The sequence below is a fragment of the Cynocephalus volans genome, chromosome X (assembly GCF_027409185.1).
Source record: "Cynocephalus volans isolate mCynVol1 chromosome X, mCynVol1.pri, whole genome shotgun sequence".
NCBI classification, from domain to species: Eukaryota; Metazoa; Chordata; class Mammalia; order Dermoptera; family Cynocephalidae; genus Cynocephalus; species Cynocephalus volans.
The window spans coordinates 170,510,508-170,537,429 of NC_084478.1; positions in this window are offsets into that span (position 1 = coordinate 170,510,508).

Here is a 26,922-nt window from a genome sequence, read left to right on the forward strand (position 1 = left end):
AATTTACTACACGATAATCCTTTCCATACAAAATTACTCTCTTTGCCTTTTCACCTTGCTTGCCAAAAATACATCCTCATACCCATATCTCTCATCCTTATCTCTCTCTCCCCTACTGACTGGTTCCTTTCTACCGTGTTCTTGTTTCCTTCCTAAATCTACACTTTGCCTTTTACCCACAGATCTCGATTCCTTTGTCCACTTGGCCCGTGGCTCAGACCCCTTTTAATTTAACCAATGAATGCGTAACCCCAAAACCTCATAAGGCCCATTCCACCTGGGCCAAAGCTGGCCATCAGGATGTTGGTTTTTCCAAGTTTTTAGAATCACTTCATCTCCAGGACTGAAACAACGTAATGGAACACCAGTGGGAGTCATTGGGCGGCTAGAAGCATTCATATCAAATGACGCCAAGGTGGCTCCTAAAGACCAAACACGTTCTACAGTGTCTAGTTCCTTAATCACGTGACAGTTACTGAGGCCACAGGAAGGTTCAGTTTTAAGGGAAGAGCTCCTCCTATACAGCATCTCATAGGGGCTTAACTAGAGTTTGCTTCTAGGAGCCATTCTCACTCTAAGCAGGGCAACTGGTAAGGCCTTATCCAATGTTAAATTGGGTTCTTGACATATTTTAGCAATTGTCTTTTCAGGTCTGGTTCATTCTTGTGGGAGGCTCTCTGTCCCTTCGATAGATCGAATCCCAAATCCTTTACTTCCGGTTGTGTCATTTGGGCCTGTTTTTAGAAACCTCGTATCCCCTGTCAGCCAGAAAGTTTAAAGTTGGAATAGCATTCCTGTTAGAGGCTCCCTCGGTCTTGCTAGCTATCAGAATGTCATCTATATACTGAAACAGAATCCCCTCTTCCGCCTGAGGTGCTCTTAAATCTCTGGCTTGAGCTTTCCCCCAAATGGCAGGGGCATTCTTAAGTCCCTGAGGCCACACAGCCCAGCAATATTGCTGCTTCATATCGGACTCTGGACCATCCCACTCCAAGGCAAACAGCCCTTGGGACTCTGGGCTTAGAGGTATGCCACAGAAGGCACCCTTTCAATGTAAAACTGTGGACCAACAAAAATCTCCAGCAGAGCGGTGAGTGGGGTGTAGGGATTTGGTACCACCAATACCTATGTTGTATAATTTGGCCAATGGCCCTTGGGTCTTGTACAAAATCATAATCATTATCCCCTGACTTTTGCGCTGGCAGGACAGGGGTGTTATAGGGGGACTGACAAGGCCAAGTGAGTTGGTACCCAAGAAAGGCAGTTATCAGGGGCTTTATACCTTCTCTAGCACACCTCTTCAAAAGGTATTATCTTAAGATTGGGACTTTTGTTCCTGGTTAGAGCCTTACTTTTTTTTTTTTTTTTTTTTTTTTTTTTTTTGTGACCGGTAAGGGGATCGCAACCCTTGGCTTGGTGTTGTCTGCACCACGCTCAGCCATTGAGCACACAGGCCATCCCTATATAGGATCCAAACCCTCAGCCTCAGTGCTACCAGCGCTGCACTCTCCTGAGTGAGCCACGGGGCCGGCCCAGAGTCTTACTTTTATCAGAGATGCCATTCTAGCTTGCTCTGGCCTCCCTTCAGCCCACACATCTATTTTTGCCTCCCGTAGGACCATCTCCTGTAGGTACCTCTAGCTGAGGTTTTTCTTCCAGTTACAGGAGTGCCACTTGGAGAGCGCAGGCATGGATGGAAGACACCTTAACATCCACCCTTCTTAGTGTGAAAGTTACTCACATGTTTAGTTTAGGCAGCAAATTGAGGCCTAGCAAAGGTGTTGGACGCTAAAGCATGTACAAGCAGAAGTGATGGACTAATGTGTATAAAACTATGCTGTCTATCCCACGTGAATCATCGTGAAGTATACGCATGTATTGAAACGACACAGTGTACCCCACAAAAATGTACAAGTAAATGTTAAAAGAAATAAAGTTATGAAGTACTGATACATTCTACAGTTGCTATGCAGATTATATTACCCTGAAGACATTTGAGGTTCAACAGATGCAGGAAGAAGCTTTTGGGGGGGCGGAGCTTCCCTTCTCCTCTTAGAAGCAGAAAGTTCAGGGAGTAAGGTTGCCGTAAATCTCTCTGGGGAAGTTTTACAGCCAGGGAAAATGGGAAGACCACTCGCACCTACATAAACAAATGTTATCACTAACTTGATCTTCCATTTGTTCCCCTAAAAATCCATTTGTCTTTCCAAAAGAAACCATTTGATCTGCCCAGAGAAGCTCTTTCTCCCCTCTCCCTTTCCCCTATTAAAGTATAAACCTCTATTTTTAGCTGTCGAGGAAGCCACTGCTTTTGTGTGCTCACAAATGCATATGAAGAACTTTGTCTTCTCTCCCGTCAAGAAAGAACATCAACAATAAAACTATGCTTTAAGCAAGTCTTCCCTAAATGACATTCGAGGGGGTGAAGGAAGTGTCTAATAAGAGACCTTTCTAGAGACACCTGTTGCCATAGTGGTTCGGGTGGAGGGGGAGCCCTGCTGTGTGTTCAAAACTGAATCTGTGGCTCCAGTGTTAATAAGAAAGTCTACAAGTCTTTTTCCCCACAGTCATTGTTACCCGATGTCCCTTGTGGGAGATGTCATTGGGATCGAGAGGAGCCCTGGGCCTCATCACTCCTGACCGCTATCCGCGAGTTGCGGCATAGCTAGTGGCTTGGGTTTGGGCTGGCTCCCATTTCCTCTGTTCTCCCTCTGGAATGTTCGTTCATTCACAGATCCAATGGCCTTCTTGTCTAGACTAGACACATTGCCATGGTCCCATGGCTCGATGACCTCTGCAGTTAGAAGGTGGCCCTGGGGTCTTCCCCATGGTTACTGGCTTCCTCCAATAGGCATCCTCTCAGGGTCTGGTCACCCGTGTCTGAGAGCCCCAGCAAGTGGTGCAGCTTACGGCCTCAGATCATGCATGTTCTGCCTCTCTTGTACCTGGTCATGACTATTAAACACCTTCAGGGCAAACCCCATCAAATGAGACATTGGTATTCAAAATCCCCTTTCTAGTCTTTGTAGCTTTTCCCTTATATCTGCAGCACTCTGCCTAATAAAAGTCATTTCCCCAGCCTCATATTATCTGGGTGCTCTGAGTCAGTGTCACTATATTGACTCCAAGCCTCAAAAATGCTCGCAAGGAAGGCAGAAGAATTCTCCTTCTGTCCTTGTTGTATCACCTGAATCGTATTCAAGCTCCTTGGCATAGGTGCCCCATTCTTCATTCCTGTTCTTATGCATATTTCATAAAGATTGAGCCTAACTCAATCCCCTGGGTCATTGGGATCCCATCGGGGTTCAATCCCAGGTACTGCGCCAGCTGCCGGAGTTTTAATTGCATTGTTAGGTTACACCTCGTGAAGTCTCTCGGCTTTCCGACGAGCCTCTTCTAACACCATCCTACACCCCTCTGGAGTTAGGAGCGTATTCATGAGGGCCTGAATATCAGCCCAGATTTGGGTTATGAGTTGCCAATATAGATGTGGATAAGTTTTCCATCTTTGGGTGATCATCCCGATAGGAGGGCATGGTATTCTTTCAATTATATAAATCTGAAGTGGAGAAGGCAGAATGGACATACACAAATCCATGGAGTTGGCCTTGGTCATCAAGACCTGTAGGGATTTTCCTTAATGGAAATTGCCCTGCCTGAGTTCAGGTGCTCCCTGGGCCAAATTGTGTACCTTGATGGGTGTGGGGAGGAGAGGAAGAAACCACTTCCGGTTGGCTATCTGTCAAAGCTGAGCCTGCATGCTCGAGAACCCCTGCACATTTGGAAACATCTCCGTTATATAGGGGTGGAGGGCAGGACAAGAGAGTGGGGTGGAAGGCCCTGTTATTAAATGGGTCATGACAAGGTCTTCCTCTGGCCCTGAGTCAGGCAAACCCTGCCTTTTCCAAGGATTACCCCTCGGAACTAGGGTCTCACACTTGTTCTGTGAAACCTCATTGTGACACAAAGCCGTGAAAGATTGTACACATGGGATCTCACCCCATCTTCCTCCCTCCTACATAGCAGGTGTAATTGTAAAATGGTATTGTAATCTAATGACCGGTTCTTGGGCCGTTACTCACCTGACCCTAGCAAATACCAGGGCCAAGCTGAGCTACATAAGCAGACCATTTGCTTTCTTTCCATTGGCCCATAACTAAACCCTGGCCAATTCTGGAGGATAGAGCCTAATGGGCTGTGCTTCGGGATGCTATTTACATTCCCCATAATTTAAAGAGAACTTTATCTAAGGTGACCAGCACTAAACCCTAATTTCTAGGGAAAGTGTTTTGGGCCTATCAGCTTGCTGTTTTATGTGCAGCTCTTTTAGACAGCTCTTTGTAAACTAGCTCTTTCTGCGTGTCAGCTTTTTCATGTGTCACAGGCGAGCCCAATCACCAAGAGTTCTTGGGGGTGTTCAGGGTGCTGGGAGACTGAACCCTCATGTGCACGTAAGGGGATGCCCACCCCTATGTCAACCCTGTCCAAGTCACAGTTCCATCTGACCTAGGAATGGGGCATGTTCTTCTGGTGGAAGACCCTATGAGACTGTTATGCGTCGTGGATAATAACTCCTGACACCTCTTCGGGACTCTTAGGCACCTAAGAGAGTCCCAAAGGACCAGAGGAAGCAATGTCTCTTTGGGAGCCCTATGATTCTCATGAACATAGGACCCAGGGGCGTTTTGTTATGGTCACCAAAGAATCCGGCCTCAGTTAGCCAAATTAAACAAATTGACTCACACACCTAAGACGGGTGTCTACTACCACGTCCCGGGACCTTGAGTACGAATCCCTCACGAGGAACCCTGACAAGATTTGAACTTGTCCTCGCCTGCACCAGACACCTTTTATCCACTCAAGGTGGGAGGGATGACCTACAGTGAGCTAGCAGGTGAGTGGGTGCTTAGTCCGGCTGAGGAGGAACGGACAGCTCTCCTGAGTTAGGCCTGCCTGACTGCCGTTGACAACTCCTTCAGGGTCTGCAGAAAAGGTGGCAGACACAGAAAATCAAATACCAGCACGTGCACAGAAACAGCAGACTGAGTATACTCCCAGAGCCAGAGCAGATGTCCCAGACCAATAGTCAAGCTAAAATGACCAGAAGGACCCCTGTGAGTGGACTTTTTAATATTTCCAATGTATCTCTCCCCCAACACCAACCTGCCAGACCAGGGATTCCTCATGGAAATGTAACTGAGGCTCCCACATGAGAGTCAAAACCAAAGGGTTCAGGGAAGATAAGGGGGAAAGACAGGAAAACCCCCCACGTGCTGTTGCATGGGAGGGACTTGCCAGACCAACGGGTATCTTGCAAACCAATCCCAGCAGTTTCTCCACACAAATGTTGACTAAACACCGAAGGGCCTCTGGCAGGGAAGCAGGAACCTCACATCTGAACCTCTAGACAAATGCGGTCTAGGTGGCCACTCAGGATCAGCGAAGAGGGCCCATGCCTTGCCACGTGGGCTGCAGTGCCATGGGGCAGTTGGTCCCAGAAGACTTCTGTCCCATCTGGGTCACCAAATTGTTAGCGAGCAAATTGTGTGGCTGGCTACACAATGCGCACAGAAGCCAATACCATGGTACCGGCTTTTGCAAGAAGAAAGGCCTTATTCACAAAGTCAACCGGCGTGGAGACAGGAGGTAGAGCTCTCAAATCTGTCTCCCAGAACGGGAGGCTGAATGGGCTTAAAGGGGTATTCGGGGTCTCTGACGAGCTAAATCCGAGTCAGATGAGACGGCAAAGGGTGATAGGCTCAACAAGTCAGGAGCTGATTTGTCAATTCTGAATCCAGTCTTCTGGTTGGTCTAATCTCGATCCAGCACGTTGGTAGAGAGTGGGTGCCTCCTCCAAGTCTTTCCCTGCGCCCACCCTTTTCCATGGTTTATTCTCTTCTTGCTCATCCTCTACTGTTCCCTACTTTTTGTGTTTTACCTAAAACTCCTCCTCACTAGTGATGTCGTATTGAAAGTTCAGAGAGCATGTGAAACATCCCACATCCCTCCAGCAATGTTCTTGAAGGCCGTTCGTGACTTGGCTACCATCATGCTACTTTCCCGGGGTGGGTGTGAGGGGGGCGGGGAGTACCAAATTGCTTGAAAGACTTTCCTAAATGCCCTTTGTCGTGCTGGGGCAGGCTCCGCTATTCTTGGTTTCCTGAGAGGTATTTTCCTCTTTTTACTTTTTTTTAACATGCGCGTTTTCAGGCCATCAGCAGTGCTTACAGGGTGTGTGTGTTGGGGGGTGCGTATGTATAAACTTTGACTCTATGTCCTAGTCATTTCTTCAGTGTTTGAATGATTTTACTTGGGGTAAGATTATTATTCGAGGACGCAGCAGAAAACCCAGTTGACTACATCTGAAGGGACGTTGTCCTGGTCAGGCTCCTCAGCCCATGACCTGACCTAGGTCAAGGGGGCCCTGCGGTCTTTGCTCCTGGTCCCTCCTGCACAGGCCCGAGAGATGAAAGCTGCCTGCCCAGTGGAAAGTGTCAGTGCACAGGACGCAGGCGGCCTCAGCCCCACAGTCGGGTTCTCTTTGGGGACTTTGCTCAGTGACGTTACAGATGAGCCAAATAAAGGAGGACACTCTGGGAACCTCAGGGAACGAGGCCTCAGAGGACAGATGAATCAAGTGGGTGGTGTGGGGGCCCAGCTCCCAGGTTCATTCAATATTTCAGAAAAGTGGTGATTTCAGTCCTAGGTGAGGAGGTGAAGAGGCAGCTCAAGTTAAGGAAGGACCACCCTCTGGAGGCAAGCCACTGAGTCACTCCAGGGGCCTCCTGAAGCAGCTGTAACCACAGGTAGCTGACTAGCAGCTGTTCTACCTGACAGTTACTGTCCTCATAACTCTTGATACTTCCTACCTGGGCTCTGTACTTCAGCGCCTGTGAACTTGGGTGCACAAGTCAGTTGTTCAGACTCTGATTTAAAGTGTCTGGATGCAGTTATAGCTGTAACGTAGCTGGACTTCTGAACCAGCACGGCTGAGGACCAGGCACTGGGGCATCGTGGCCACGCTGGGTGTTGCTTCCCTTTGGGGGGGGGGGCGACATGCTTGACTGGTAGCCAGTTTTGCCCGTGCCTCCTTGTTTCTGCATGAGTCGAGCTCCTCTGACCATGTGTGACAACCATTCTACATATTGGAGAAGATGAATGTTAAGTTGAGGCTTAAGGACTTGACTTAGAATTATGAAATATCAGAGCTGGCGGGAACCATTAGGAACATCTGCATCTAGGGCTTGGATTTCTTCTCCCACAAGCCCTACTAAATGCTGTCACCATCTGTGACTGAGCCCTCAAGGGATGGAGAGCTCACTGGTTCCCAAGGAATCCTGGTGGCACGATAGGAAGTCTCCAGGCCATTGCTCTTTCCCTTGCAGGTTTCCTTTGTGCACCTTGGGCCAAAACAGAGGGAATTCACTGAGTTCCCACAGCCCCACCGCCCTTTCCATAATCAACAAGCTCCCCTCCTCTCAGCAACTTTGTCAGCTTTCGTCCGTTTCTGGGCTTGAGTGCAACCCAGGTGTCTGCTGGGGAAGCACTGGCCGCCAGAGAAGGAAGCTGCTCACATCCTTCAGGTTAGGAAGGTGGGCTTAGCAGTCTCTTTGCCTCCCATTGGGACTTCCAGACATGACTCCCACCTCTGCCATGAGAACTCCTGCTCCTCTGAGACAGGACTGACTTTGGCACCACCTTGCTGTGCTACTGTCTCTCTCCTCATCCTGCTCTTTCACGTATGACATACAGAAACCTATAGAAACAGCTCAACTAAAGGGACATTTATTATAACGACAGGACAGGTAACCACATGGACATCGGTGTCAATAAGCAAAGGACAGCCAGGTCTTGTGGGACCTGATCCGGAAAGCTCAAAGTCAACAACTACGTTCTCTAGGGCGGGCCCATGGCTCACTCGGGAGAGTGCGGTGCTGATCACACCAAGGGCACAGGTTCGGATCCTATATGGGGATGGATGGTTAGCTCACTTGGGAGAGCGTGGTGCTGACATCACCACGTCGAGGGTTAATTAAGGTCCCCTTACCAGTCATCTTAAAAAAAAGGAAAAAGACTTAAGACCCCTGTAACCCACACTGAAGGCTAACTCCATGTCCGTCTTGTCTCCCTTTCCGTGTACAGCCAGTACCCATGTTCTCAGCCTCCCCTGCAGCTGGGTGGGGGTGACCATGTGACATGGTTCTACTCAATTTCCGATCGCTTCTGACAGCTAGGGCACCATTTCTCTTCTCTCCTTTACAGCAACATTTGACAGGGTTGTCTGTATGTGCTCTTTCTGCTTCCTGTTGTTACAATCTCTCTTGAGCCTGCTCCATTTGTGAACATTTCAGCTGTTTTCTTCTGATCTTGGCCACTGCTCCGTCCTTCCATTCATGTCCAGTGGTGAAAGAGTTCCCATGTCTCACCTGTCCTCAGAGGAGCTTGTTACTCTTTGGGATCAGGTCATCTGGTTGCTGTGTGACCTCAGCTCTTGGTGTGCTCGAGAAAAGTAATTATTTTGTGGATTACTTGTTTTTATTTTTAGTTGATTTGGGAGAAACGGTCTCTTCCATCTTGCTGCATCTGAATGAGAAGTGTAATTCCTTCCTATTAGCCTGTTTGGTATGCATTTTGGTGTAGTTTTACTGGTTGCTCCAGGTATCACAACATGAACCATTCATTTATTATTGTCTACCTTGAATTAATAATCTATAAAAATGACTTACAATCTAAGAACCTTACAGCTTGCCATTCACCACTGCAATCTTTTGTGCGATGTTGTTGGGTATGTGTCATTGTAAATTTCATCATAAATTACCATTGATGCATCTAACGCCCAATGTCCTTTAAATAATTTTAAGAGGAAGAAATATTCTTTGTGTTTATCCACATGCTCGCCATTTTCAGGGCACCACATTCTTTGTGGTAGTTCCAGGTTATCGCCTGATGTGATTTCCCTTCAGCATTTACTGCGGTGCAGGTCTGTTGGCAACAGACTGTCTGAGCTTTCATTTGTCTCAAATGTTCTTATTGAATCTCTTTTATTGAAGGGTATGTTCATTGAATGCAGAATGTTGTTTGCAGCAGTTTGACAGTGGGTGATGGCTAATTAATTGTTGGGTCTCTGGGACTGAAACAGATGGGCCATTCCTAAGGGCCTGCCTGATCCACAAAACTGAAAGTTCTCTAGGTATGGAAAGCAGAGGTGTGAATTGAGGACTATCTTGATGGAGATCCAGGCAGAAACTGATGGAGCTCCTCTTCCCAAACAACACACAACATAAAAGAAATAAGGCATCTCTGGGTGAATCACAGAGATTAATGAATCCATCAAAGCCCCTACACATACAAAGAAGTAAGTACCCAAATACTACTCCATCTGTCTTTTGCAGAAGACAGATACTTCTTGAAAAAAATAGTAGTATACCACTGCATGCTTAATCAGGTGCTGACACCAGTTGAAGTTGTTCTCAGTATGCAACGACCACGCAGCTGTGGATCTGGTAAATGCCTTTCCTAATATACCAGTTAGCAAAGACTGCTGCTGATCAGAAGGTGTTTCCTCTCAACTCACTCTCCTCTACTGAGAAGTATTCTCCCTTTATTAAATGTAAATAAAATGTTTACTGAAAGAAAACTTACTGTTACGGAGATTTGAAGTGATTCCATAAACCTACTACGTGAGCGTCGCCCGTCTTGCTGTGATAAGAGCATGGAGTGTAATCCCCCTTCCCACAAGAATGCCATCAGACCACGTATGTGAAGTTGTTGGCCTCGGGTACTGGACTCCAGACACATACAAACCCAAGATTGTCACAGGCACATTGAGAGGTCAGGCTGTGGCAGGGCTACTCTCGGCCAGTCTTTGAGCTGTTCTCCAAAGCATTGCACACCAACACTGGCACTGCTCTGTAGCTTTGAGGGAACTTGCGTGTCACCGTGGATCTCTGCCATTGATCAGACTGTCTCTCCAGAGAACCTCTCCTTGAAAGACATGCCTCAAGCCTCCGTGAGACGTTCCATCCACAGAGGCCTCTTTCCATCCTAACTGAGCAAGTAGACTTTAATCATGATACTCTAAACGGAATTGGAAATCACTCACTAGGTGGTTAATGTACCTCATCTATGGACTGTGTTTCCTGCGAGATTTCCTCTCTTTATTTTCCCTGTCTTTGAGCACTGTGGGAAGAAAAGAATCTTTCTGTATGCAAACAAACCGTGGGATTCATGAAATAATACTCTGTCTCCTTACCGTACCCAGACAAAACACTCACGTACAGCACAGTACACATATCTTAAGGGTGCAGCTCAATGAAGTTTAACAAACTCAAGATACTCACATAACCAGCACACAGATCTGCAGACAGAACACAGCTAGGACCCCGTAAGCACCCCTCGTGTCCCATTCCACTCTTTACCTCCACCCTCAGGGAACCACTGTCCTGGCTTGTGACACCATAGATTAGCTTTTTGCCATTTTTTATTCAGAGAAATGGAATCACCTAGGAAGTGTTCCTTTCCGCTTGGATTCTTTCACTCAACAGTATGTCTGTGGCATTCATGCATGTAGTCAAATGTTTCAGTACATTAATTCTCACTCTGGGGCAGTGTTCCTTTTCATGATTATAACACTATTTACCTCTATTTGACTGTTTCCTCTATTTGGCTATTATGAATAGCGCTAGTTAATAGGAACAGCCATGCCCATTTTTATTACTTATCTGTTGCTACGTAACAAATTATCCCAAAATGTAGCAGCTAACACCACAAACATTTGTTGTTTCTGAGAGTCAGGACCCTGGTAGTGGCCTAGCCAGGCGCTCCTAGTTCACGGTCTTCCATGACTTTGCAATCAATGAAAAATCAATGATGCAGTCATCCTAAAGGGTTGTCTGCGCAAGTAGATCTACTTCTAAATCAGCTCACTTCTACAGCTACGGACTGGGGGGCCTCAGTTTCTCACCACCTGGACCTCCTGTCATGACATGCAGCTGCCTTCCCCTTGTCAGAGACTTCAAGTTTCTCTTCAAGAGAAAGAGACTGAAGTAATAATGCCTTCTATGACCTGCTTTCTGCATTTGCACACTGCCACCTCTGCCATGTGCTACTTGTTCAAAGTGAGTCACTGAGTTCAGCCTGCTCTTAAGGGGAGGAAAATTAAACTCCATTTCTTGTAGGGAGGAGTATCAAAGAATTTGTAGAAATATTTCAAAACCGCTACAGCATGTTTCTTTGTTGAGCATGTACTTGTGTCTCTCGAGTATATATTTGATTTTAGGAACATGAAGCGCTGTCTCTCTTTTTTCTTTTACCTACTCGGGAATATTATTCTTTTGAGACACAGATGCCGGGTTGATACTGACCTATGAATTCATGACGAATAAGTCCACCCTTGAACCCACAAGGATGCTCCCTAAGGCTGACATCTCAACATGAAGGTTGCACTTCTCCTGCCTGAACACCACGTCTCCCAAGGGAGTAATTGCGGTGCGCAGGCCAGTCCACGACAATTCTATGCTGGACTGTCTCAGGATGTGCTCTAGGCTGTTTCTTCTCTGCTCTGTCCACTGTCTCCCTAGGTTACCTCATTCACACCCATAGCTTTGACCTGTCTGTTCCTTCTATGCTACTGTCTCCCAAATTTCTGGCTATAGCCTAGATCTCTATCCTAAACTCCACGCCTGTTTATCCAACTTCCTGGCACACATCTCCACTGGGGTATTCCACAGGGACCTCAACCTCAGTGGGGCCCCATCTGAACTCATTGTCTCCCCACCTGCAGCAGCACATGGACTTCTACCAAGGTGTCGTCCTTGGCTTTCCTCTCCCTTGACTCTCCTTACAGCCAGTATCTCTAAATACCAAGTGCTGGGAACTCGACCTCCAAAATAGCTCACAAATTAGCCATTATTTCTCTGTCCAGTGCCACCAGCCAAGCCCTTGCCACTGCCCTCTCTCACCTGGACTTCTCGATTGGTCTCCCTGCCTTCACACTCCCTCCTCAACAGTCCATTTTCTATTCTGCAGCTGCAGGGAGGCTTTAGAAACATAATTCACATCATTCCCCTGCTTTAAATCATTTCCGGAAGGGTGAATATTGAGGCAAAACTACTGAACACGTTACTCGGTCTTCTGCAGGCCATGGATCACTAGGAGAACCTCTAGCTCAAGGAAGAATCACTTGAACGGTCTTCATGAGGAATAAGAATGTAAAAAGTAATCATGGCAGCAACAGCAAACATTCATTTAGTGCTTAACATGAGTCAGACACGGCACTAAGCATATTATACATGTTATTTCATTTGAGTGTAGAGTGACTAAAACCCACATTTTCTGGAAGAAGGGTCAATTACCTTTAAAAGCTCTTCTTGGTTCTGCCAAGAGTCACTTAGAATTTTTACTTTAGTTTTATAGTGGTTGGGGTGAGCAGGCCCGTTGTCCTGGAAGGGACTGTGACATGGTTCTCTGTGTTCTGATCGACTTAAAAATCCACCTTATCCCTTGGAAAGTCAATAATTGCTGGAGAAGGGATTCTGGATATCTCAGTTGTTTGCAGTAAAATAAATGCTAGACTTGCCTTTTGGGAGCTGGCTTATGTCTTGGGAATCGACCATGCATGTGAACAGAAAGAGCTGATCCTTAAGGGGGATAAGGTGGCGAAGCCCCAGGCGGAGCCCAAAGGTCAGTGTTCAGAATGAGGGGAGCAGGAACCACATCACTGGGAGCACCCGTTCACAGAAAATATACCAGCGGCCCTTGCCCACTGTTACAGAGGAATATTTCTTCTTCAGTTCGCTAGTTTCCATGAACAGGAATTTCACCTAAACATCCCTGGCCTCTTGTCCCACTCCTTGCTCTTCTCCTTGCAAGTGGAACACGTTACTTGGCCAGTGGGCTGCATCCGTCTGTGGAGCTAATCTGTCCGAGGTGCAAAGGGTTTAGTGTCTTTTGCCTTCTGGTTCCACCAGTACCAGTAGCAGGAAGCAACTTGCATAAGTATGTATATAATAGAGAATTTGTTTGACCTTTCTCCCTGGTTCCTGGGAGGTAATCTCTAAATCCTTGCAATTTCCCCGGGGATAGGATGATCTTTGTTATCCATGGTGGGCCTCTTGGACCACACCTGAGTCTGTGCTCAAGGAGGTAATTCATGGTGGACTCCTAGTTAGTTTCAGGATGGAGACTGGCCATGCTGGAAAAATCAACCATGTGATTATAGAGTTGACGTTTTAAACCACGTGATAGTGGCTGCACCTCTAGAAAGGGGAGAGAGCACAGAGATTGAGTTCAAACACGGCCAGCAATTCAATCAGTCGTACCTGTGCAATGAACCGCCAATAAAAAAGTCTAGACACGGAGGCTTGGGAGAGTGTCCCTGGTTGGTGACAAACACTGATGTGCCAGCAAGATGACACATACACCCTGAGGAAATGGCAGCTTCGTGTTTGGGTTCCTCCCAGCCTTGCATTCCTTCACTGGCTGTTCCTGATTTGTATCCTTTATAACAAAATTGTAATTGTAATTATAGTGTTTAGCTGAGTTTTGTGGGTTTTTCTAGAGAATTTTCAAACCTGAGGAAGTAATGGAAACCCCCAAACTTTTAGCGTCTTGATCACAAGTGCAGGTGGCGTGGGAACCCCAAAGCTTGCAACTGTTGTCTGAAGTATGGGAAGTCTTGTGGAGGACTGTGCCCTCGGCCAATGAAATTTGACTTAATTCTGGGTAGTTAGCATCAGAATTACATGGCAGGGCATCTGTCCTAAGCCACAAACTTCTCAGATGGGCTGTCCCAAGGTCTGGGTTGACCAGAAGAGAGTTAGCAAGTTCAACTGGCTCTCCCACCTAAGCCACATTCTCCCAAATCAGTTTTATCAGTAATAAAGATGATTTCTTGGTTGAAACCCGTGTCGAGGGAGACATATGTCGAAGGCTTTGGATGATAAACCAGAACTATTTTGGAAGGGATGAAAAAGGAACGTACAGCAGGAGTGAGTGGGTAGTGTCAGTAAACTCCTTCAAGAGCAAGTGATTTAGGTTACCCAGATTGTGAAGCCTCATTTTTTTCAGGAGAAAGCAAAGGCTGTAGAAGTGATTAAGACTTAGAGCAGAGTAACAGATAAACACGAGACAAAGGGGAGCAGGCCACTGTCTTCTCTGAACAACGGTCGGGCCCATTCATGGGAGTCCCAGACATGCTCTTCTGGGAAGGGGGACTGCTAAGTGGGATGCAGTCGCACCATCAGTTAGAGAAGACTAGATGCGTTCTTCCTTCCGGTTTCCCCTGGGGGAGATGCAGAGGTAGAGGCTCGAGCAGAGGTTTTTACAGTTTTAGGGTTGGCAAATAGGTTTTGGTCTTCGCCACTGAGGGGTGGGGGACATATCAGTTAACAACTGGATTCACATAGGTGGGTAGAAGGTAGGCACGGACAGTCTGGTCAGATATGCGGGAGACACCACAAAGAACATCCTGAGCACAGTCTCGCATGTTGGTGACTTCTGCTAATGTCCACATCACAAGAGGAAGACCACGAATTAACCAGACCCATGTAAGGTTCTGAAAGAAGGGCAGAAGCAAAAGTCAGTGGGACCTCTAGGTGGTGCCAACTCCTGCCTCCACAAACTGCCATGAGGAACATTCACAGGCCTACCCCTGTATGGGGCGTGTGACAATCTCCCAGGAGCAGAATTTCGGCTGCTTAGGGATGGGCACACTTGGTTTGACTCGGTAGTGCCAGATTGTTCTCTGCTATGACTGTACCCATCTGCACTCCCACTGTATCCTGGGGAATGCAGGTTTCTTCTTCTCTAAATAGACTATTCATACCCTCGGCCCATTTAAAAAATTTAGAGCCACTGTCCTTCAACAAGGGCACCAAGAACATACATTGGGGAGAAGACTGCCTCCTCAATAAATGGTGCTGGGAAAACTGGATGTCCATACGTAGAAGAATGAAATTGATCCGTATCTCCCGCCATGTACAAAAGTCAACTCAAAATGGATTAGAGACTTAAATATATGACCAGAAGCTTTAAAACTCCTAGAAGAAAACATAGGGGAAACACTCCAGGATTTAGGACTGGGCAAAGACTTTATGGCTAACACCCCAAAAGCACAGACAATAAAAGAAAAAATAAACAAATGGTATTATATCAAACTAAAAAGCTTCTGCACAGCAAAGGAAACAATCGACAGAGGAAAAAGACAACCTACGGAATGGGAGAAAATATTTTCAAACTATGCATCTGACAAGGGATTAATATCCAGAATATACAAAGAGCTCAAACAACTTTACAGGAAAAAAAAACACACAATGCAATTAAAAAATGGGCAAAGGAGCTGAACAGACATTTCTCAAAGGAAGACATACGAATGGCCAACAGGTATATGAAAAAATGCTCAGCATCACTAATCATCAGGGAAATGCAAGTCAGAAGCTCTTTGAGATACCGCCTCACCCCGCTCTGACTGGCGATTGTATTACAAAGCAGAGAATAACAAATGCTGGTGAGGACGTGGAGAAAGGGGATGCCTTCTGTACTGTGGATGGGATTGTAAATTACTACAGCCATTATGGAGAGCAGTATGGAGGTTCCTGACACAGCTACAGACAGAACTTCTACATGACCCAGCAACCCCACTCCTGAGGATCTATCCAGAGGACTGGAAATCATCATGTTGAAGGGAGACCTGCACTCCCATGTTTGTCGCAGCTCAATTTACAGTCTCCAGGCGATAGATCCGACCTAAATGTCCACGGATGGATGACTGGATAAGAAAATTTTTGTATATCTACACCATGGAATACTACTCAGCCATAAAGGAGAGTGGAATTCCACCATTTGCAGCAGCATGGATGAGCCTGGAGAAAATTGTTCTAAGTGAAACAAGCCAGGGTCAGAAAGAGAAATGCCACACGTTGTCACTCATAACCGGGAGCTGGATTCATAAATAAACAAACAAACAATAAGGAGAGACAGAGAGAGAGGAAGAAAGAAACAACAGTCACCACAGGACGTTGAACTTTTAGGAGGAGAGAACAGAACTCCGGTTACTGGAGGTGCAGAGGTGCGGGGGGACACTCATGAGGAATTGGTCACCAGACGCAGCACGACCGTTGGCTGTGATGACGAGTAAGCTAACTCCACTGATCTAACCACCACACATTGTACACAATTACTGAAAATCAGCGTTGTGCCCCACAGGTACGTACAATAAATTAGCTTAAAAAATAAAATTGGGATTGCTGTCTTCCTGATGATCTACAGGAGTTTTTGTTTGATATTTTTTTCTTTCCTGTTCTTGTTATTAATCCTGTCTTGGTTTTAAACAAAGTTTAAAAAGCCCCCCCCCCCACGTCTAGGTGAGAAGGATATGTTTTTACATGTTCTGTATTTACTTTATTTCTTCAGTCATTCAGAAACATTTGTGACTGGGTATGGTTCCAGGCCTCCATGGAGGTTTCATGCTAATGGACAGAGACAGTCAATAAAGAACACAGAGAGGTACACTGCGTGGTGCGCTGGCCGGTGGAGGGTGTGATGGCACAAACGAAAGCAGGGGGAAGGATAGGACGTGCTGGCAGGAGTGGCTTCCACTTTTCCATGGGGTGCTTAGGGGAGGCTTCATTGTGAGGATAAGTCGGGAAGAAAGACTTGAAGGAGGCCAGGGAGAGTGAGCAGGCGTCTGTGGCTGGAGCAGAGTGAGCAGAGGAGAGCAGCAGGAGAGGGGCCGGAGGGCTGCGAGGGACCGGAGGGTGTAGGGCCTCGGAGGTCAGACCGAGGGCTGGTGCTCTGAGGGAAATGGGGAGTAATGGAGGATGACCGCTGAGCTGAGCTGTGACCCCCATGATGATATGTCGAAACGCTAATCCCTGGGTGCCTGTGACTGGGACCTGACTTGGGGATACAGAGTTGGCTACCCGTATTCATGTACAATATGTGATGGTCAAATCAACATTATCAGCATGCTCACCACCCTTACGAGTCACAACCATTCTCTGTGTCCCACACCTAATTTCTCCCCAAGCCCCACTCCCTCCCACCCCCAGCAACCACCGGCCTGTTCTCTCCTTCTGAAAGTTCCATGCATCACTGTGGTCTTCTCTCTCTCTCTCTCTCTCTCTCTCTCTGTGTCTCTCTTTCTTTCTTTCCTTCTTTCTTAGTTCCTACTTATGAGTGAGGACAGGTGGCATTTCTCTTTCTGTGCCTGGCTTATTTCACCTGACATAATTTTCTCCAAGCTCATCCATGTTGCTGCGGATGGCAGACTTTCATTCTTTCTTACGGCGAGTAATCCACTGTGTATGTGGACCACATTGTCCTTATCCAGTCATCCGTTGAGGGACATTGAGTTTAGCTCCATATCTTGGCCACTGTAAACGCACATGCGATGAACCTGCGAGTGCACATATCCCTGTGACATGACGATTTCCATTCCTCTGGGCATGCACCCAGAAGTGCAATTGCTGGACCATGTGGCGGCTCCATCTGTAATTGTTTGAGAAACCTCCAGACTGTTCTCCACAATGGCTGCACCAATTTCCAGTCCCACCAACAGCGTAGAAGAGTCTCCGCACCCCCCACATCCTTGCCAGCGTTTGTTGTTCTCAGCACCTCCGCTAATAGCCAGTTCAACCACAGTGAGATATCGCAATGTGGTTTCCAGCGGCCTCTCTGTGGTGACTGGTGACGTTGAGCACTTCTTCGTGCACCTGCTGGCCATTTCCCTTGAGAAATGTCTATACCGCTCCTTTGCACATTCTCCAGTTGGATTATTTCCTCTTTTACTGCTAAGTTGTTTGCATTCCTTCTATATTCTGGGCATGAAGCCCCTGTCAGATGCACAGTTTGCAAATATTTTCTCCCATTCTGTAGGCTGTCTCTTGACTCCGTTGATTCTCTCCTCTGCTCTGCAGAAGCATTTTAGTTCCATATAATCCCACCTGTTTACCCTCTCTTTTGTTGCTTGTGCTTTTGCTGGGCCATTCATAAAGTCTTTGCCCAGTCCTACCTCCTGAAGTGTTTTCCCTGTGTTTTCTTTTAGTCGTTTTATGGTTTCAAGACTTACGCTTAAGTCTTTAATCCACCTTGAGCCGATTATGGTATACGGCAAGAGGCACAGGTCCAGTTTCATTCCTCCACCTATGGATGTCCAGTTTTCCCAGCACCGTTCATTGAAGAGGCAGTCCTTTCCCCAATGTGTGTTCTTGTTGTTTTTGCCAGAGATCAGCTGATTGCAAGTGTATGGGTTGATTTCCGGGTTCCCTGCTCCATTGGACTGAGTGGCTGTTTTTTGCCAGTACCATGCTGCCTTGGCTACTTCAGCTTTATGGTATAATCTAACTTTGGGTAGGGTCATGCCTCCAGCTTCATTCCTTTTGGTCAGGATTGCCTTAGCTATTTGGGGTCCCTTTTGTTCCATGTGAATGTTAAGCTTGTTTTTTTCCACATCTGTGAAGAATGTCCTTGGCATTTTGATGGGGATTGCATGGAATCTGCAGATCACTTTGGGTAGTATGGGCATTCCCACAATGTTAATTCTTCCAATTCAAGAGCACGGAGTGTTTTTCCACCTTCTTGTGTCCCCTGCAGTTTCTTCAGTAGTGATTTGTCTTTCTCGTTGCACAGATCTTTTACCACCTTGGTTAAATTGATTCCTAGGCATTTTATTTTTTTGGCGACTATTGTAAGTGGCTTGCTTTCTTGACCTGTTTTTCTGCTAGCTCTCTATTGGAAGATAAAAAAAGCCACTGATTTTTGTGTGTTGATTTTGTATCCTGCAACTTTTCTGTTTATCAGCTCTAGAAATTTTCTGGCTGAGTCTCTAGGCTTTTCTATATATAGGGTCATGTCACCTAAGAACAGGGACACTTTGACTTCATCTTCTCCAATCTGGATGCCTTTTCTTTTCTTTATCTTGCCTGATTGCTCTGACCAGAACTTCCAATACTATGATAAATAGGAGTGGTGAGAGTGGGCATTCCCATCCTTTTCCTGCTTTTAATGGAAAAGCTTTCAGCCTTTCCCCATTCTGGATGATATTGGCCATGGGTGGGACATACATGGCCTTTATTGTGTTGAGACATCTTCCTTCCGTTCCTAATTTGCTGAGACCCTTTATCACGAAGTGATGTTGGATTTTGTTGATTGCTTTTTCTGCATCTATTGAGATAATCATATGGTTTTTGTCCTCAACCCTGTCGATGTGATGTATCACATTTATTGACTTGCATATGTTGAACCATCCTTGCCTCCCTGGGATGAATCCCACTTGATCGTGGTGCATAATTTTTTGATGTGTTGCTGTATTCTGATTGCCAGTACTCTCTTGAGGACCCCTGCATCCATGCTCATCAGAGCCATTGGCCTGCAGTCTTCTTCCCTTGCTGTATCCCCATCTGGCCTAGGCACCACGGTGACGCTGACCCCACGGAATGAGCCTGGGAGAGTGGTCTCTACTCCAATCTCCTGGAACAGTTCCACGAGAACTGGCATCAATTCTCCCCCAAAAGCTTGGCACAACCCAGTAGTAAAGCCATCTGGTCCTGGGCCCTTTCTTGCTGGGAGACTGCTGCTCACTGCCTCAACCCTGCTGCCCGTCATTGGTCTGTTCAGGCCTCCCACCTATTCTTGGTTCAGTCTGCATGTGCCCAGAAATCCATCCCTCTCCTCCAGGCCCTCATACCCATTGGTGTATAGTAGTCCACAATAGTCTCCAGTGATTCTTTGTATTTCTGCAGCATCGGCTGCAATATCTCCCCCTTCATCTCTGATTGCTGTCATTAGGGTCTTCTCTCCCATTTTTTTTTTTTTTTTGGTAACCTTGCTAATGGTTTGTCTATTTTGCCCATCAAGCCTTTCTTGTGGGAACTAATGCATTCCCATGAGAGTGAGAACTCACTCAGCCCCTCACAGGAGGGCATGAATTTATTCAAGAGGGATCCACTCCCATGACCCCAACACCTCCTTCTAGGCCCCACCTCCCAACACTACCACTTTGGTGATCAAATTTCAACATGAGTTTTGGCAGGGACACAACATGTACAAACCTTAGCACTGCTGGTGTACTGTGCCTGGTCGTGGGAGTGGGGTCCAGTCCCCAGATCCATGCCTTGGGTCCTCAGGTGGGCCTTGAAGCACTGGCATGGTGTGCCTAGTGGTGGGAGGGGGATCCAGTCCCCAGATCCATAGCTCAGGTCACTGGGCAGGCCCTGAGGTGCTGGTGCTGGATGCCTGGTTGTGGGAGGGGGGTCCAGTCCCCAACTCCATGTTTTGGGTCCTCAGGTGGGCCCTGAAGCACTGGCATAGTGTTCCTAGTGGTGGTAGGGAGACCAGTCCCCAGATCCATGCCCCAAGCACCCGGGAAGGTCCCCAAGATGCTGGCAGTGTGCCTGGTTGTGGGAAAGGGGTCCGGTCCCTGACTCCAGACCTTGGGTACCCGAATGGTCCCTGAGGCACTGGCACAGTGTGCCTGATTGTGGTAGGGGGTTCTGGTCCACTTCTCCATCCCTCAAGTCCCCAGGTGGGTCCTGAGGCACTGGCATGGTATGCCTGGATGTGGGAGTGCGGTCCAGTCCCCTGCTCCAAGCCTCGTGTTTCCAGGTGGGCCCCAAGGTGTTGGTGGTGTGTGTGGTTGTAGGTGGTGGTCCAGTTCCCAGCTCCAGCCTCATGTCCCCTTGCGGGCCCAAAGGCACCGGTGTTGTGCCTGGGCCAGAACTAATTTTTTGTCCTTTGCTTACTTCTAAAATGGGGGAACTTCCTGTGGGAAGTACTTGAGCTCTGTGATTGAGCTAAATTGGTGCTTTGCTGCTGTTTCCCTAGGGAAGGCTTTTGGTGCAGCTCAGGGATTAATGGTTGACCTGATAGGTAATTTCAGCTCTCAGAGACCCAGTGGATCTGGGTTGTGTAGAAACTCTGATCTGGGACTGAGTCTTTTCATCAAACTGCTCCCCATGCTTTCATGTCTTGAAATTTTTTTCTTAAATTTATTTCTACTTATTTATTTTTTGTAAATAATATTTTAAAATTTTGTTCTTCAATTAACCATTGTTGGTCTATGACGAGTCTTCAAAATGTTCAAGGAAAGATTCATATCATATTTTAATTCTACCTTTCCGTGAATATTTTGAAGTACCCTCATATATGTGATAAATGTTTTATTAATCTTGTACATTGAGGCCTTGCTATATATTTGTTAAGATGGAGCAATTTTGTCTTATTCAGAAGTTACTTAAAGATCCTTCCAAAATACGGACTTAGGAGGTAAATAGAAACAAGGCAGGAAAGAACCAGTAAAAAGGAGGTGTAAAAATACATATATATATATATAAGTGTGAGGTTGTATATATACTTGGAAAAGAAAGTAGAAGGCAGGGTAATTTTTTCTCTTGCAGGAGAGAGAGCTTTGTGTAGTGAAGACGATAAAGGAAAGGGGAAAGTAAGTCTTTGTCGTAGGATACAATGCCCATGAAAGGAATTTTATGTGATCAAGTTGAGTAAAATTGGAAGAGAGTTATTTGTAAGTTTTTCTAAACATTGAGAAGTGATATAAAAAGCACACTGATGTAAGGCGAGAGTTTGCTCCCCTATGTTGGAACAGCAGAGTTTTCTCAAAGCACCGAACTGCTCTTAAGCAAAAACTGGGAGAGGTCTTTTATCTTTTAGGTGACAGGCCCAGGCTTGCTTGCCTCCACTGGCTTATCTTCGTAGAAATCCAATGGGTTTTTTTTGCTGTTGTTCGTCTGTTTAATTTTTAGTGGTTTTTAGCTGATGTTCATGAAGAGCAGAGAGAGTACCTAGAACTGTGCCAGTAGTGAAAGGAAATCCTAAGAAGGTGCATTTCTTTACAGAGTTGTGTCAAAGCATCCTTTGGACCCTCTGCTGGAAAGGTAGAATCAGGTCTCATATAATGCCTTTTAATTGTATCCTCTACTACTGTAGATGTAGGACAGCACTGTGTCATACCTCTGTGAATGTAAAATATCTTGTACCTGCTTTATGATACGTGGTGGTGACCATGCTTTCTCTGAGCTGTTTTTCATGATGTCATTTTAGAATGTTTTCTTTCCAGATGATGATTGAGAAGCTAATAAAACAAAATGGTGCCCGGTCCCACAACAGTAACAGAACTTTGTTGTGGTCTGGGGTTCTGTTTTTTACCTTTTTAAAAATGGAGTGTGCTGGATGTCTCCATAATTGAGTTCAGATGCCGGCCGAACCTGGAAAAGCTGTTGCTGCTGTTGGCGCATAACATACTGCTGTTATAGGTATTTTTATATAAGTACACACACACACATAAATATATATATATATATATATATATATATACACATATATATGTATAATTAGAATTTTTTTAGACTTTCACTGTGATGTCAACTGTGGAAAACGTATCCCAGTTTACCTTGTGGAGTTGGAATCACACCGAAATTAGCAGATATATTGGTCTAGAAACGTTAACTTTTCTCCATTTGTACGGGAGTAACGCACTGTATTAAATACGTAAGGCCTTATCTACATGAATTTGATTACAGAAATTAATAAAGTGTTTCCTATATAGTGAAAAAAATAGTAAAACTATCAGGAGTGTAGCCATTATGGTTATAAAATAAAAGGTGAATGTTATTTAACCTAACAATGTGCAAATGATATTACCAAAAAAAGAATTGAGAAGTGAAGGTGGAAGAAAAATGTGGAGACCTTTATAAATATGCTGATTTCTTCATATTTTGTAACCAATAAGGAAAAAAAACTCATATAATTTAAAGCCACTTCATCCAGTCATTGAGGTATAAGTATATTTAAATGTACAAAGATAAATATTTTTAGAACAGTATAATGTGATTCATTAGAATGTTTGAGGACAGAGAAGGAGGGAGGGTTGGTGGCCATTATAGGGAGTCAGGATACTGTCCAGAGCCATACTGTCCTACACGGTGGCCATCAGTCATAAGTGGCTATATAAATAGAAATTAATTGAAATTTAAAATTCAGGTGCTCAGCTGCAGTAGGCACATTTCAAATGCTCAGTAGCCACATGTGACTAGTGGCTTTTGCATTTTACAGTGCAGAAGGGACCATTGGTCCCTCCAAAATGTCACCCAGCTGAGAGTTCTGTAAACCTTCCTCCTAGCTTTCCCAAAGACATCAGTTTCTTCAGCTTGGAAGAATCTCTCTGCATCTCTGTGTCTGTCTCCCCTCTCCTCTGCTTTCTTGTCCTCTCCCCTCCTCTCTTCACCCCTTCTTTCCCTTTCTCTCTTCTCCCCTCCTTTCCCCTTCTCTCTCTCTGTCTCCTCACGCCATTTCCAACTTTCATGACTGTATCCTTTATGGCGTGTCCTCAGAGAAGCCATCCAGGACCACCCAACCTAAATCAGTTGAAAGAACAAATACACAAGAATGAATGTTTCTCTTGGTCCTGGGGGTCTCGGGAGGCAGGACGACATGTAGCCTCTGCCAGGAGCTGTGGAGTATGCTAACATTTATAAGGCCTAGTATTTCACAGGGCCTAGTTTCCAAAGCCCTGTAGTTTCAGGTTTAAGCTAACCTTATAAAATTACATATAGAAATGTTAACCTTGCAAAAGGCAGGACACATTTCCCAGGCTAAAGTCTCTGTTGTGGATATAGAATTGTAACACAGCAAAATTGCTGGCTCAAAGGGGAGATGTCCTTGGTGCAGGTTAACCTTACTTTATTGTTATGTAAATGTACTAAGGAAATTTTTGTAGGGAAAGAAAATGCTTGCTAAGAACGAGCTTTTGATAGAGGATCGACTTAACCTTTTGCAAATTGCATTATGGAATATCACTTTGCTTATTTCAATGATGTTACGTGTTTTCCATTTGTTAGCCATAATTCTGTCCATCCATATCCTTCTGTTTTTGTAATGGTTAAATCAACTGAATTTTCTTGTAAAACTTCCTTGTCTTTTCAATAAAATGGATGGGGCTGACACATTCAGTTTTGCCCCTCCTAATGGGGAAATTACTGAAGTGCAGTCCATGTGGGCCTCAATGCATACATAGTGCTTGAGTAATCACGTAATTCTTTTATTTTTTTGTCTCCATTACACAAGGAAAAGTAGTATAACAAGGAGTCCCACAGGGAGCAGGGCCACACGTAGCCCTGCCACGAGAGTGCAGCGAGGTCAGTTGCTCAGGGCGTGCCTTGAGCTAGGGGCTGCCACCTAGGGAGGCGGGCAGCCAGAAATCAGACACAAAGTCTGGGACTTAGCGCACACACTAAGCAACTTTATTGTCCACAGGCATGTATTAGATATGTTTTCCCCTCTCCTAGGCAACTCAATAGGAACTCTGTGGTTAGCGGTTGAGCCTTGCTAATTCTAGCTGACCCCATCTTTTTGCATTTCTACTGACACAGTCTAAGTACTGGAGAGCAGGAGTGTCTCCATCTTTAACATGTGTTCTCCATCATTTTCCTCCACAAGAATAAAATCAGTTGGGGATTTAGAATTTGTGACAATGGCATTTCAATTAATTGGGGAAAATATGGATTACTCAATAAATTATATTGGGAAACTGGCTAACTTTTGGGGGTAGGCGAAGTAGATCACAATGTCAACTCAAACCCCAAAATAAATTCGCAGCAGATTAAAATTTTAAAGTAATACAAGATGCTGTCGGTGAATATTTTTATAACTGTATAGTGAGTAAGCCTTTTTGTAAAAAACAGAAGTCTAGAAATCACAGTTTAAAAAATGAAGTTCTTAAGTATATTTAAACATTTTCTAACATTCTGTCAAACAATGACACCTGTTACCACCTCCAGGGGAGGGATCCCACCTCGTGGAGCGTAGGAATGGCTACCACCAGAAGTAGCAGTCCCTGGATGTCAACCCACTGCATGGTTTGCAGGTTTTGGAGTCACAAAGAAGGAAATGATTCAGGAGCCACTGGATGGAAGAGTCTTTAACTCACATTGTGAAGAGATAGAGCAAGCTCAGCTTCACTGGTGAGCATTGGTCTTGCATGGCCAGCAGGTCTCCCCCCACTGCTGATGCAGGGAGATGATCCGCATGCATCCCTCTCACGTTGCAGGAAAAGGACTCTGTTCCTTCCTCCCCAGAAACAGATATAGCAGTGAGGTCGGCCAGGTGCCATATGCACATGCTGAAGCAGAAGAAAGAAGTACACATCAAGGCCGGAACAGGGAAAGGTGTTTCCAAACAACACGCTATGCCCAGCACAGGCTGTGAGGGGGTCTTTATCTCCATGTAAGAAAATCTTCGAGGCCCAAGACACACCCTTATGCAACCGTGCAAGGGTCATCGGGCTGTGAATGTCTGCCTTTCCCAACAACATCCACATACAAAAGGACCATGAACAAAGTTTAAATGAAGGAATGAGGAGAAAAAGTATGTTCAAGTTACGACAACTACTTTTGTATTCCGAACATATAAAGAAGACTTACCAATCAATAAGAAAAACATGACTTTCCCAGAGAGAAAACAGAAAGAGCATTGAAGTGGACAGTTCTCAGAAGAAGATGCCACTGGCAAATGACATGAAATATTGTACAAGTACATTAAAAATCAAAAGAAAAGGAAAACAACATTGAGATGAGAATTTGCCTATCACATGGAAAACTATTTAAGGGAATAATAATTTTCTAAATGAACACTTTCTTACACCATTGGTTAGAGTGTAAATCGTTACAAGTATTTTTGAGGACAGTGTAGTAGTACACATCAAACATTTTTAAAAGGGTTTACTTACTCTTTGATCCAGCAATTCCCCTTCTAAAAATCTATTGTATGTAATGCATTGCAAGAAAGCAAATGTACCAGGATATTCATTGCAGCATTGTTTACAACACTATGTAATTGAAAACAATGGAAAGTTCTATATGTCGGGTTCTATTTCAAATGCCTTTGAAATATACATTCCGTGCAGTATCAAACAGCTATTAAGAATATTGGGAAACAGAGAGAAAGATGCCACATGTTCTCACTCCTACGTGGAAGCTAAGAAATTTGATCTCATAGAAGTAGGGCGTGGAATACTGGTGACTAGAGACTGGTACACAGAAGGGAGAGAGGGATATGTGGAGAGGGTGGTCAGCGGATACAAAATAGTAGAGAGACAGGAAGAATGGGGTCTAGGGTTCTGTAGCAATATAGGGAGAATTCAGTTAACAACAAAGTACTGTGTATCTTTGGATAGCTAGTCGAGATGATGTTGAATGTCCTAACAGAAATGAACGACAGATGTTTGAGGGGATGGAAGTACTAAGCACCCTGATGTGACCACTGCACACACTACAGATGTACTGAAATATTGTGTGGTATTCCATAAATGCACACAATTACCATTATGGGTCAATAAAGAAAAATCAAAAGAAAGGAGCAAAATAGAGAGTAAAATAGTGGTTCCCAGAGGTGGGGAAAGGGAGCAAGGGGCGGGTTCAGGGAAATGTTGGAGACTAACACAAAGTTGCAAAGTTACAGTTAGATAGGAAGTTCTGGAACTCTAGGCTGACCATGGCAAATAACATTGTATCGTGTATTTCAAGAGAGCCAGAACAGAGGATCTCGGATATTATAACCACAAAGAAATGATCAATGTTCAAGTGATAGATATGCTCACTATTCTGATTAGATCGTTATACAGCCCAAGCGTGTATTGAAACAAGAAACTGTACCCCAAAAACATGCACAATGAAGAAAGGAAATTTAAAATGAGAGAATATTTGGGAACATACAGGCTCCTCCATCTGAGGTGGGAATGCCACACTGCAGCAGTGTACACACGTGTGCTAAGGGATAGGATAAGCTAAAGGAAACGAATGATTTATATTCCTGAAGGCTGAAAGAATTCACAGAGCTTTTAAAATATTATGATTACAGTTCTAGTCAAGATGGTGGAATGGATGGTCCCCAGCATCACTCTCTCCTACAAATGAC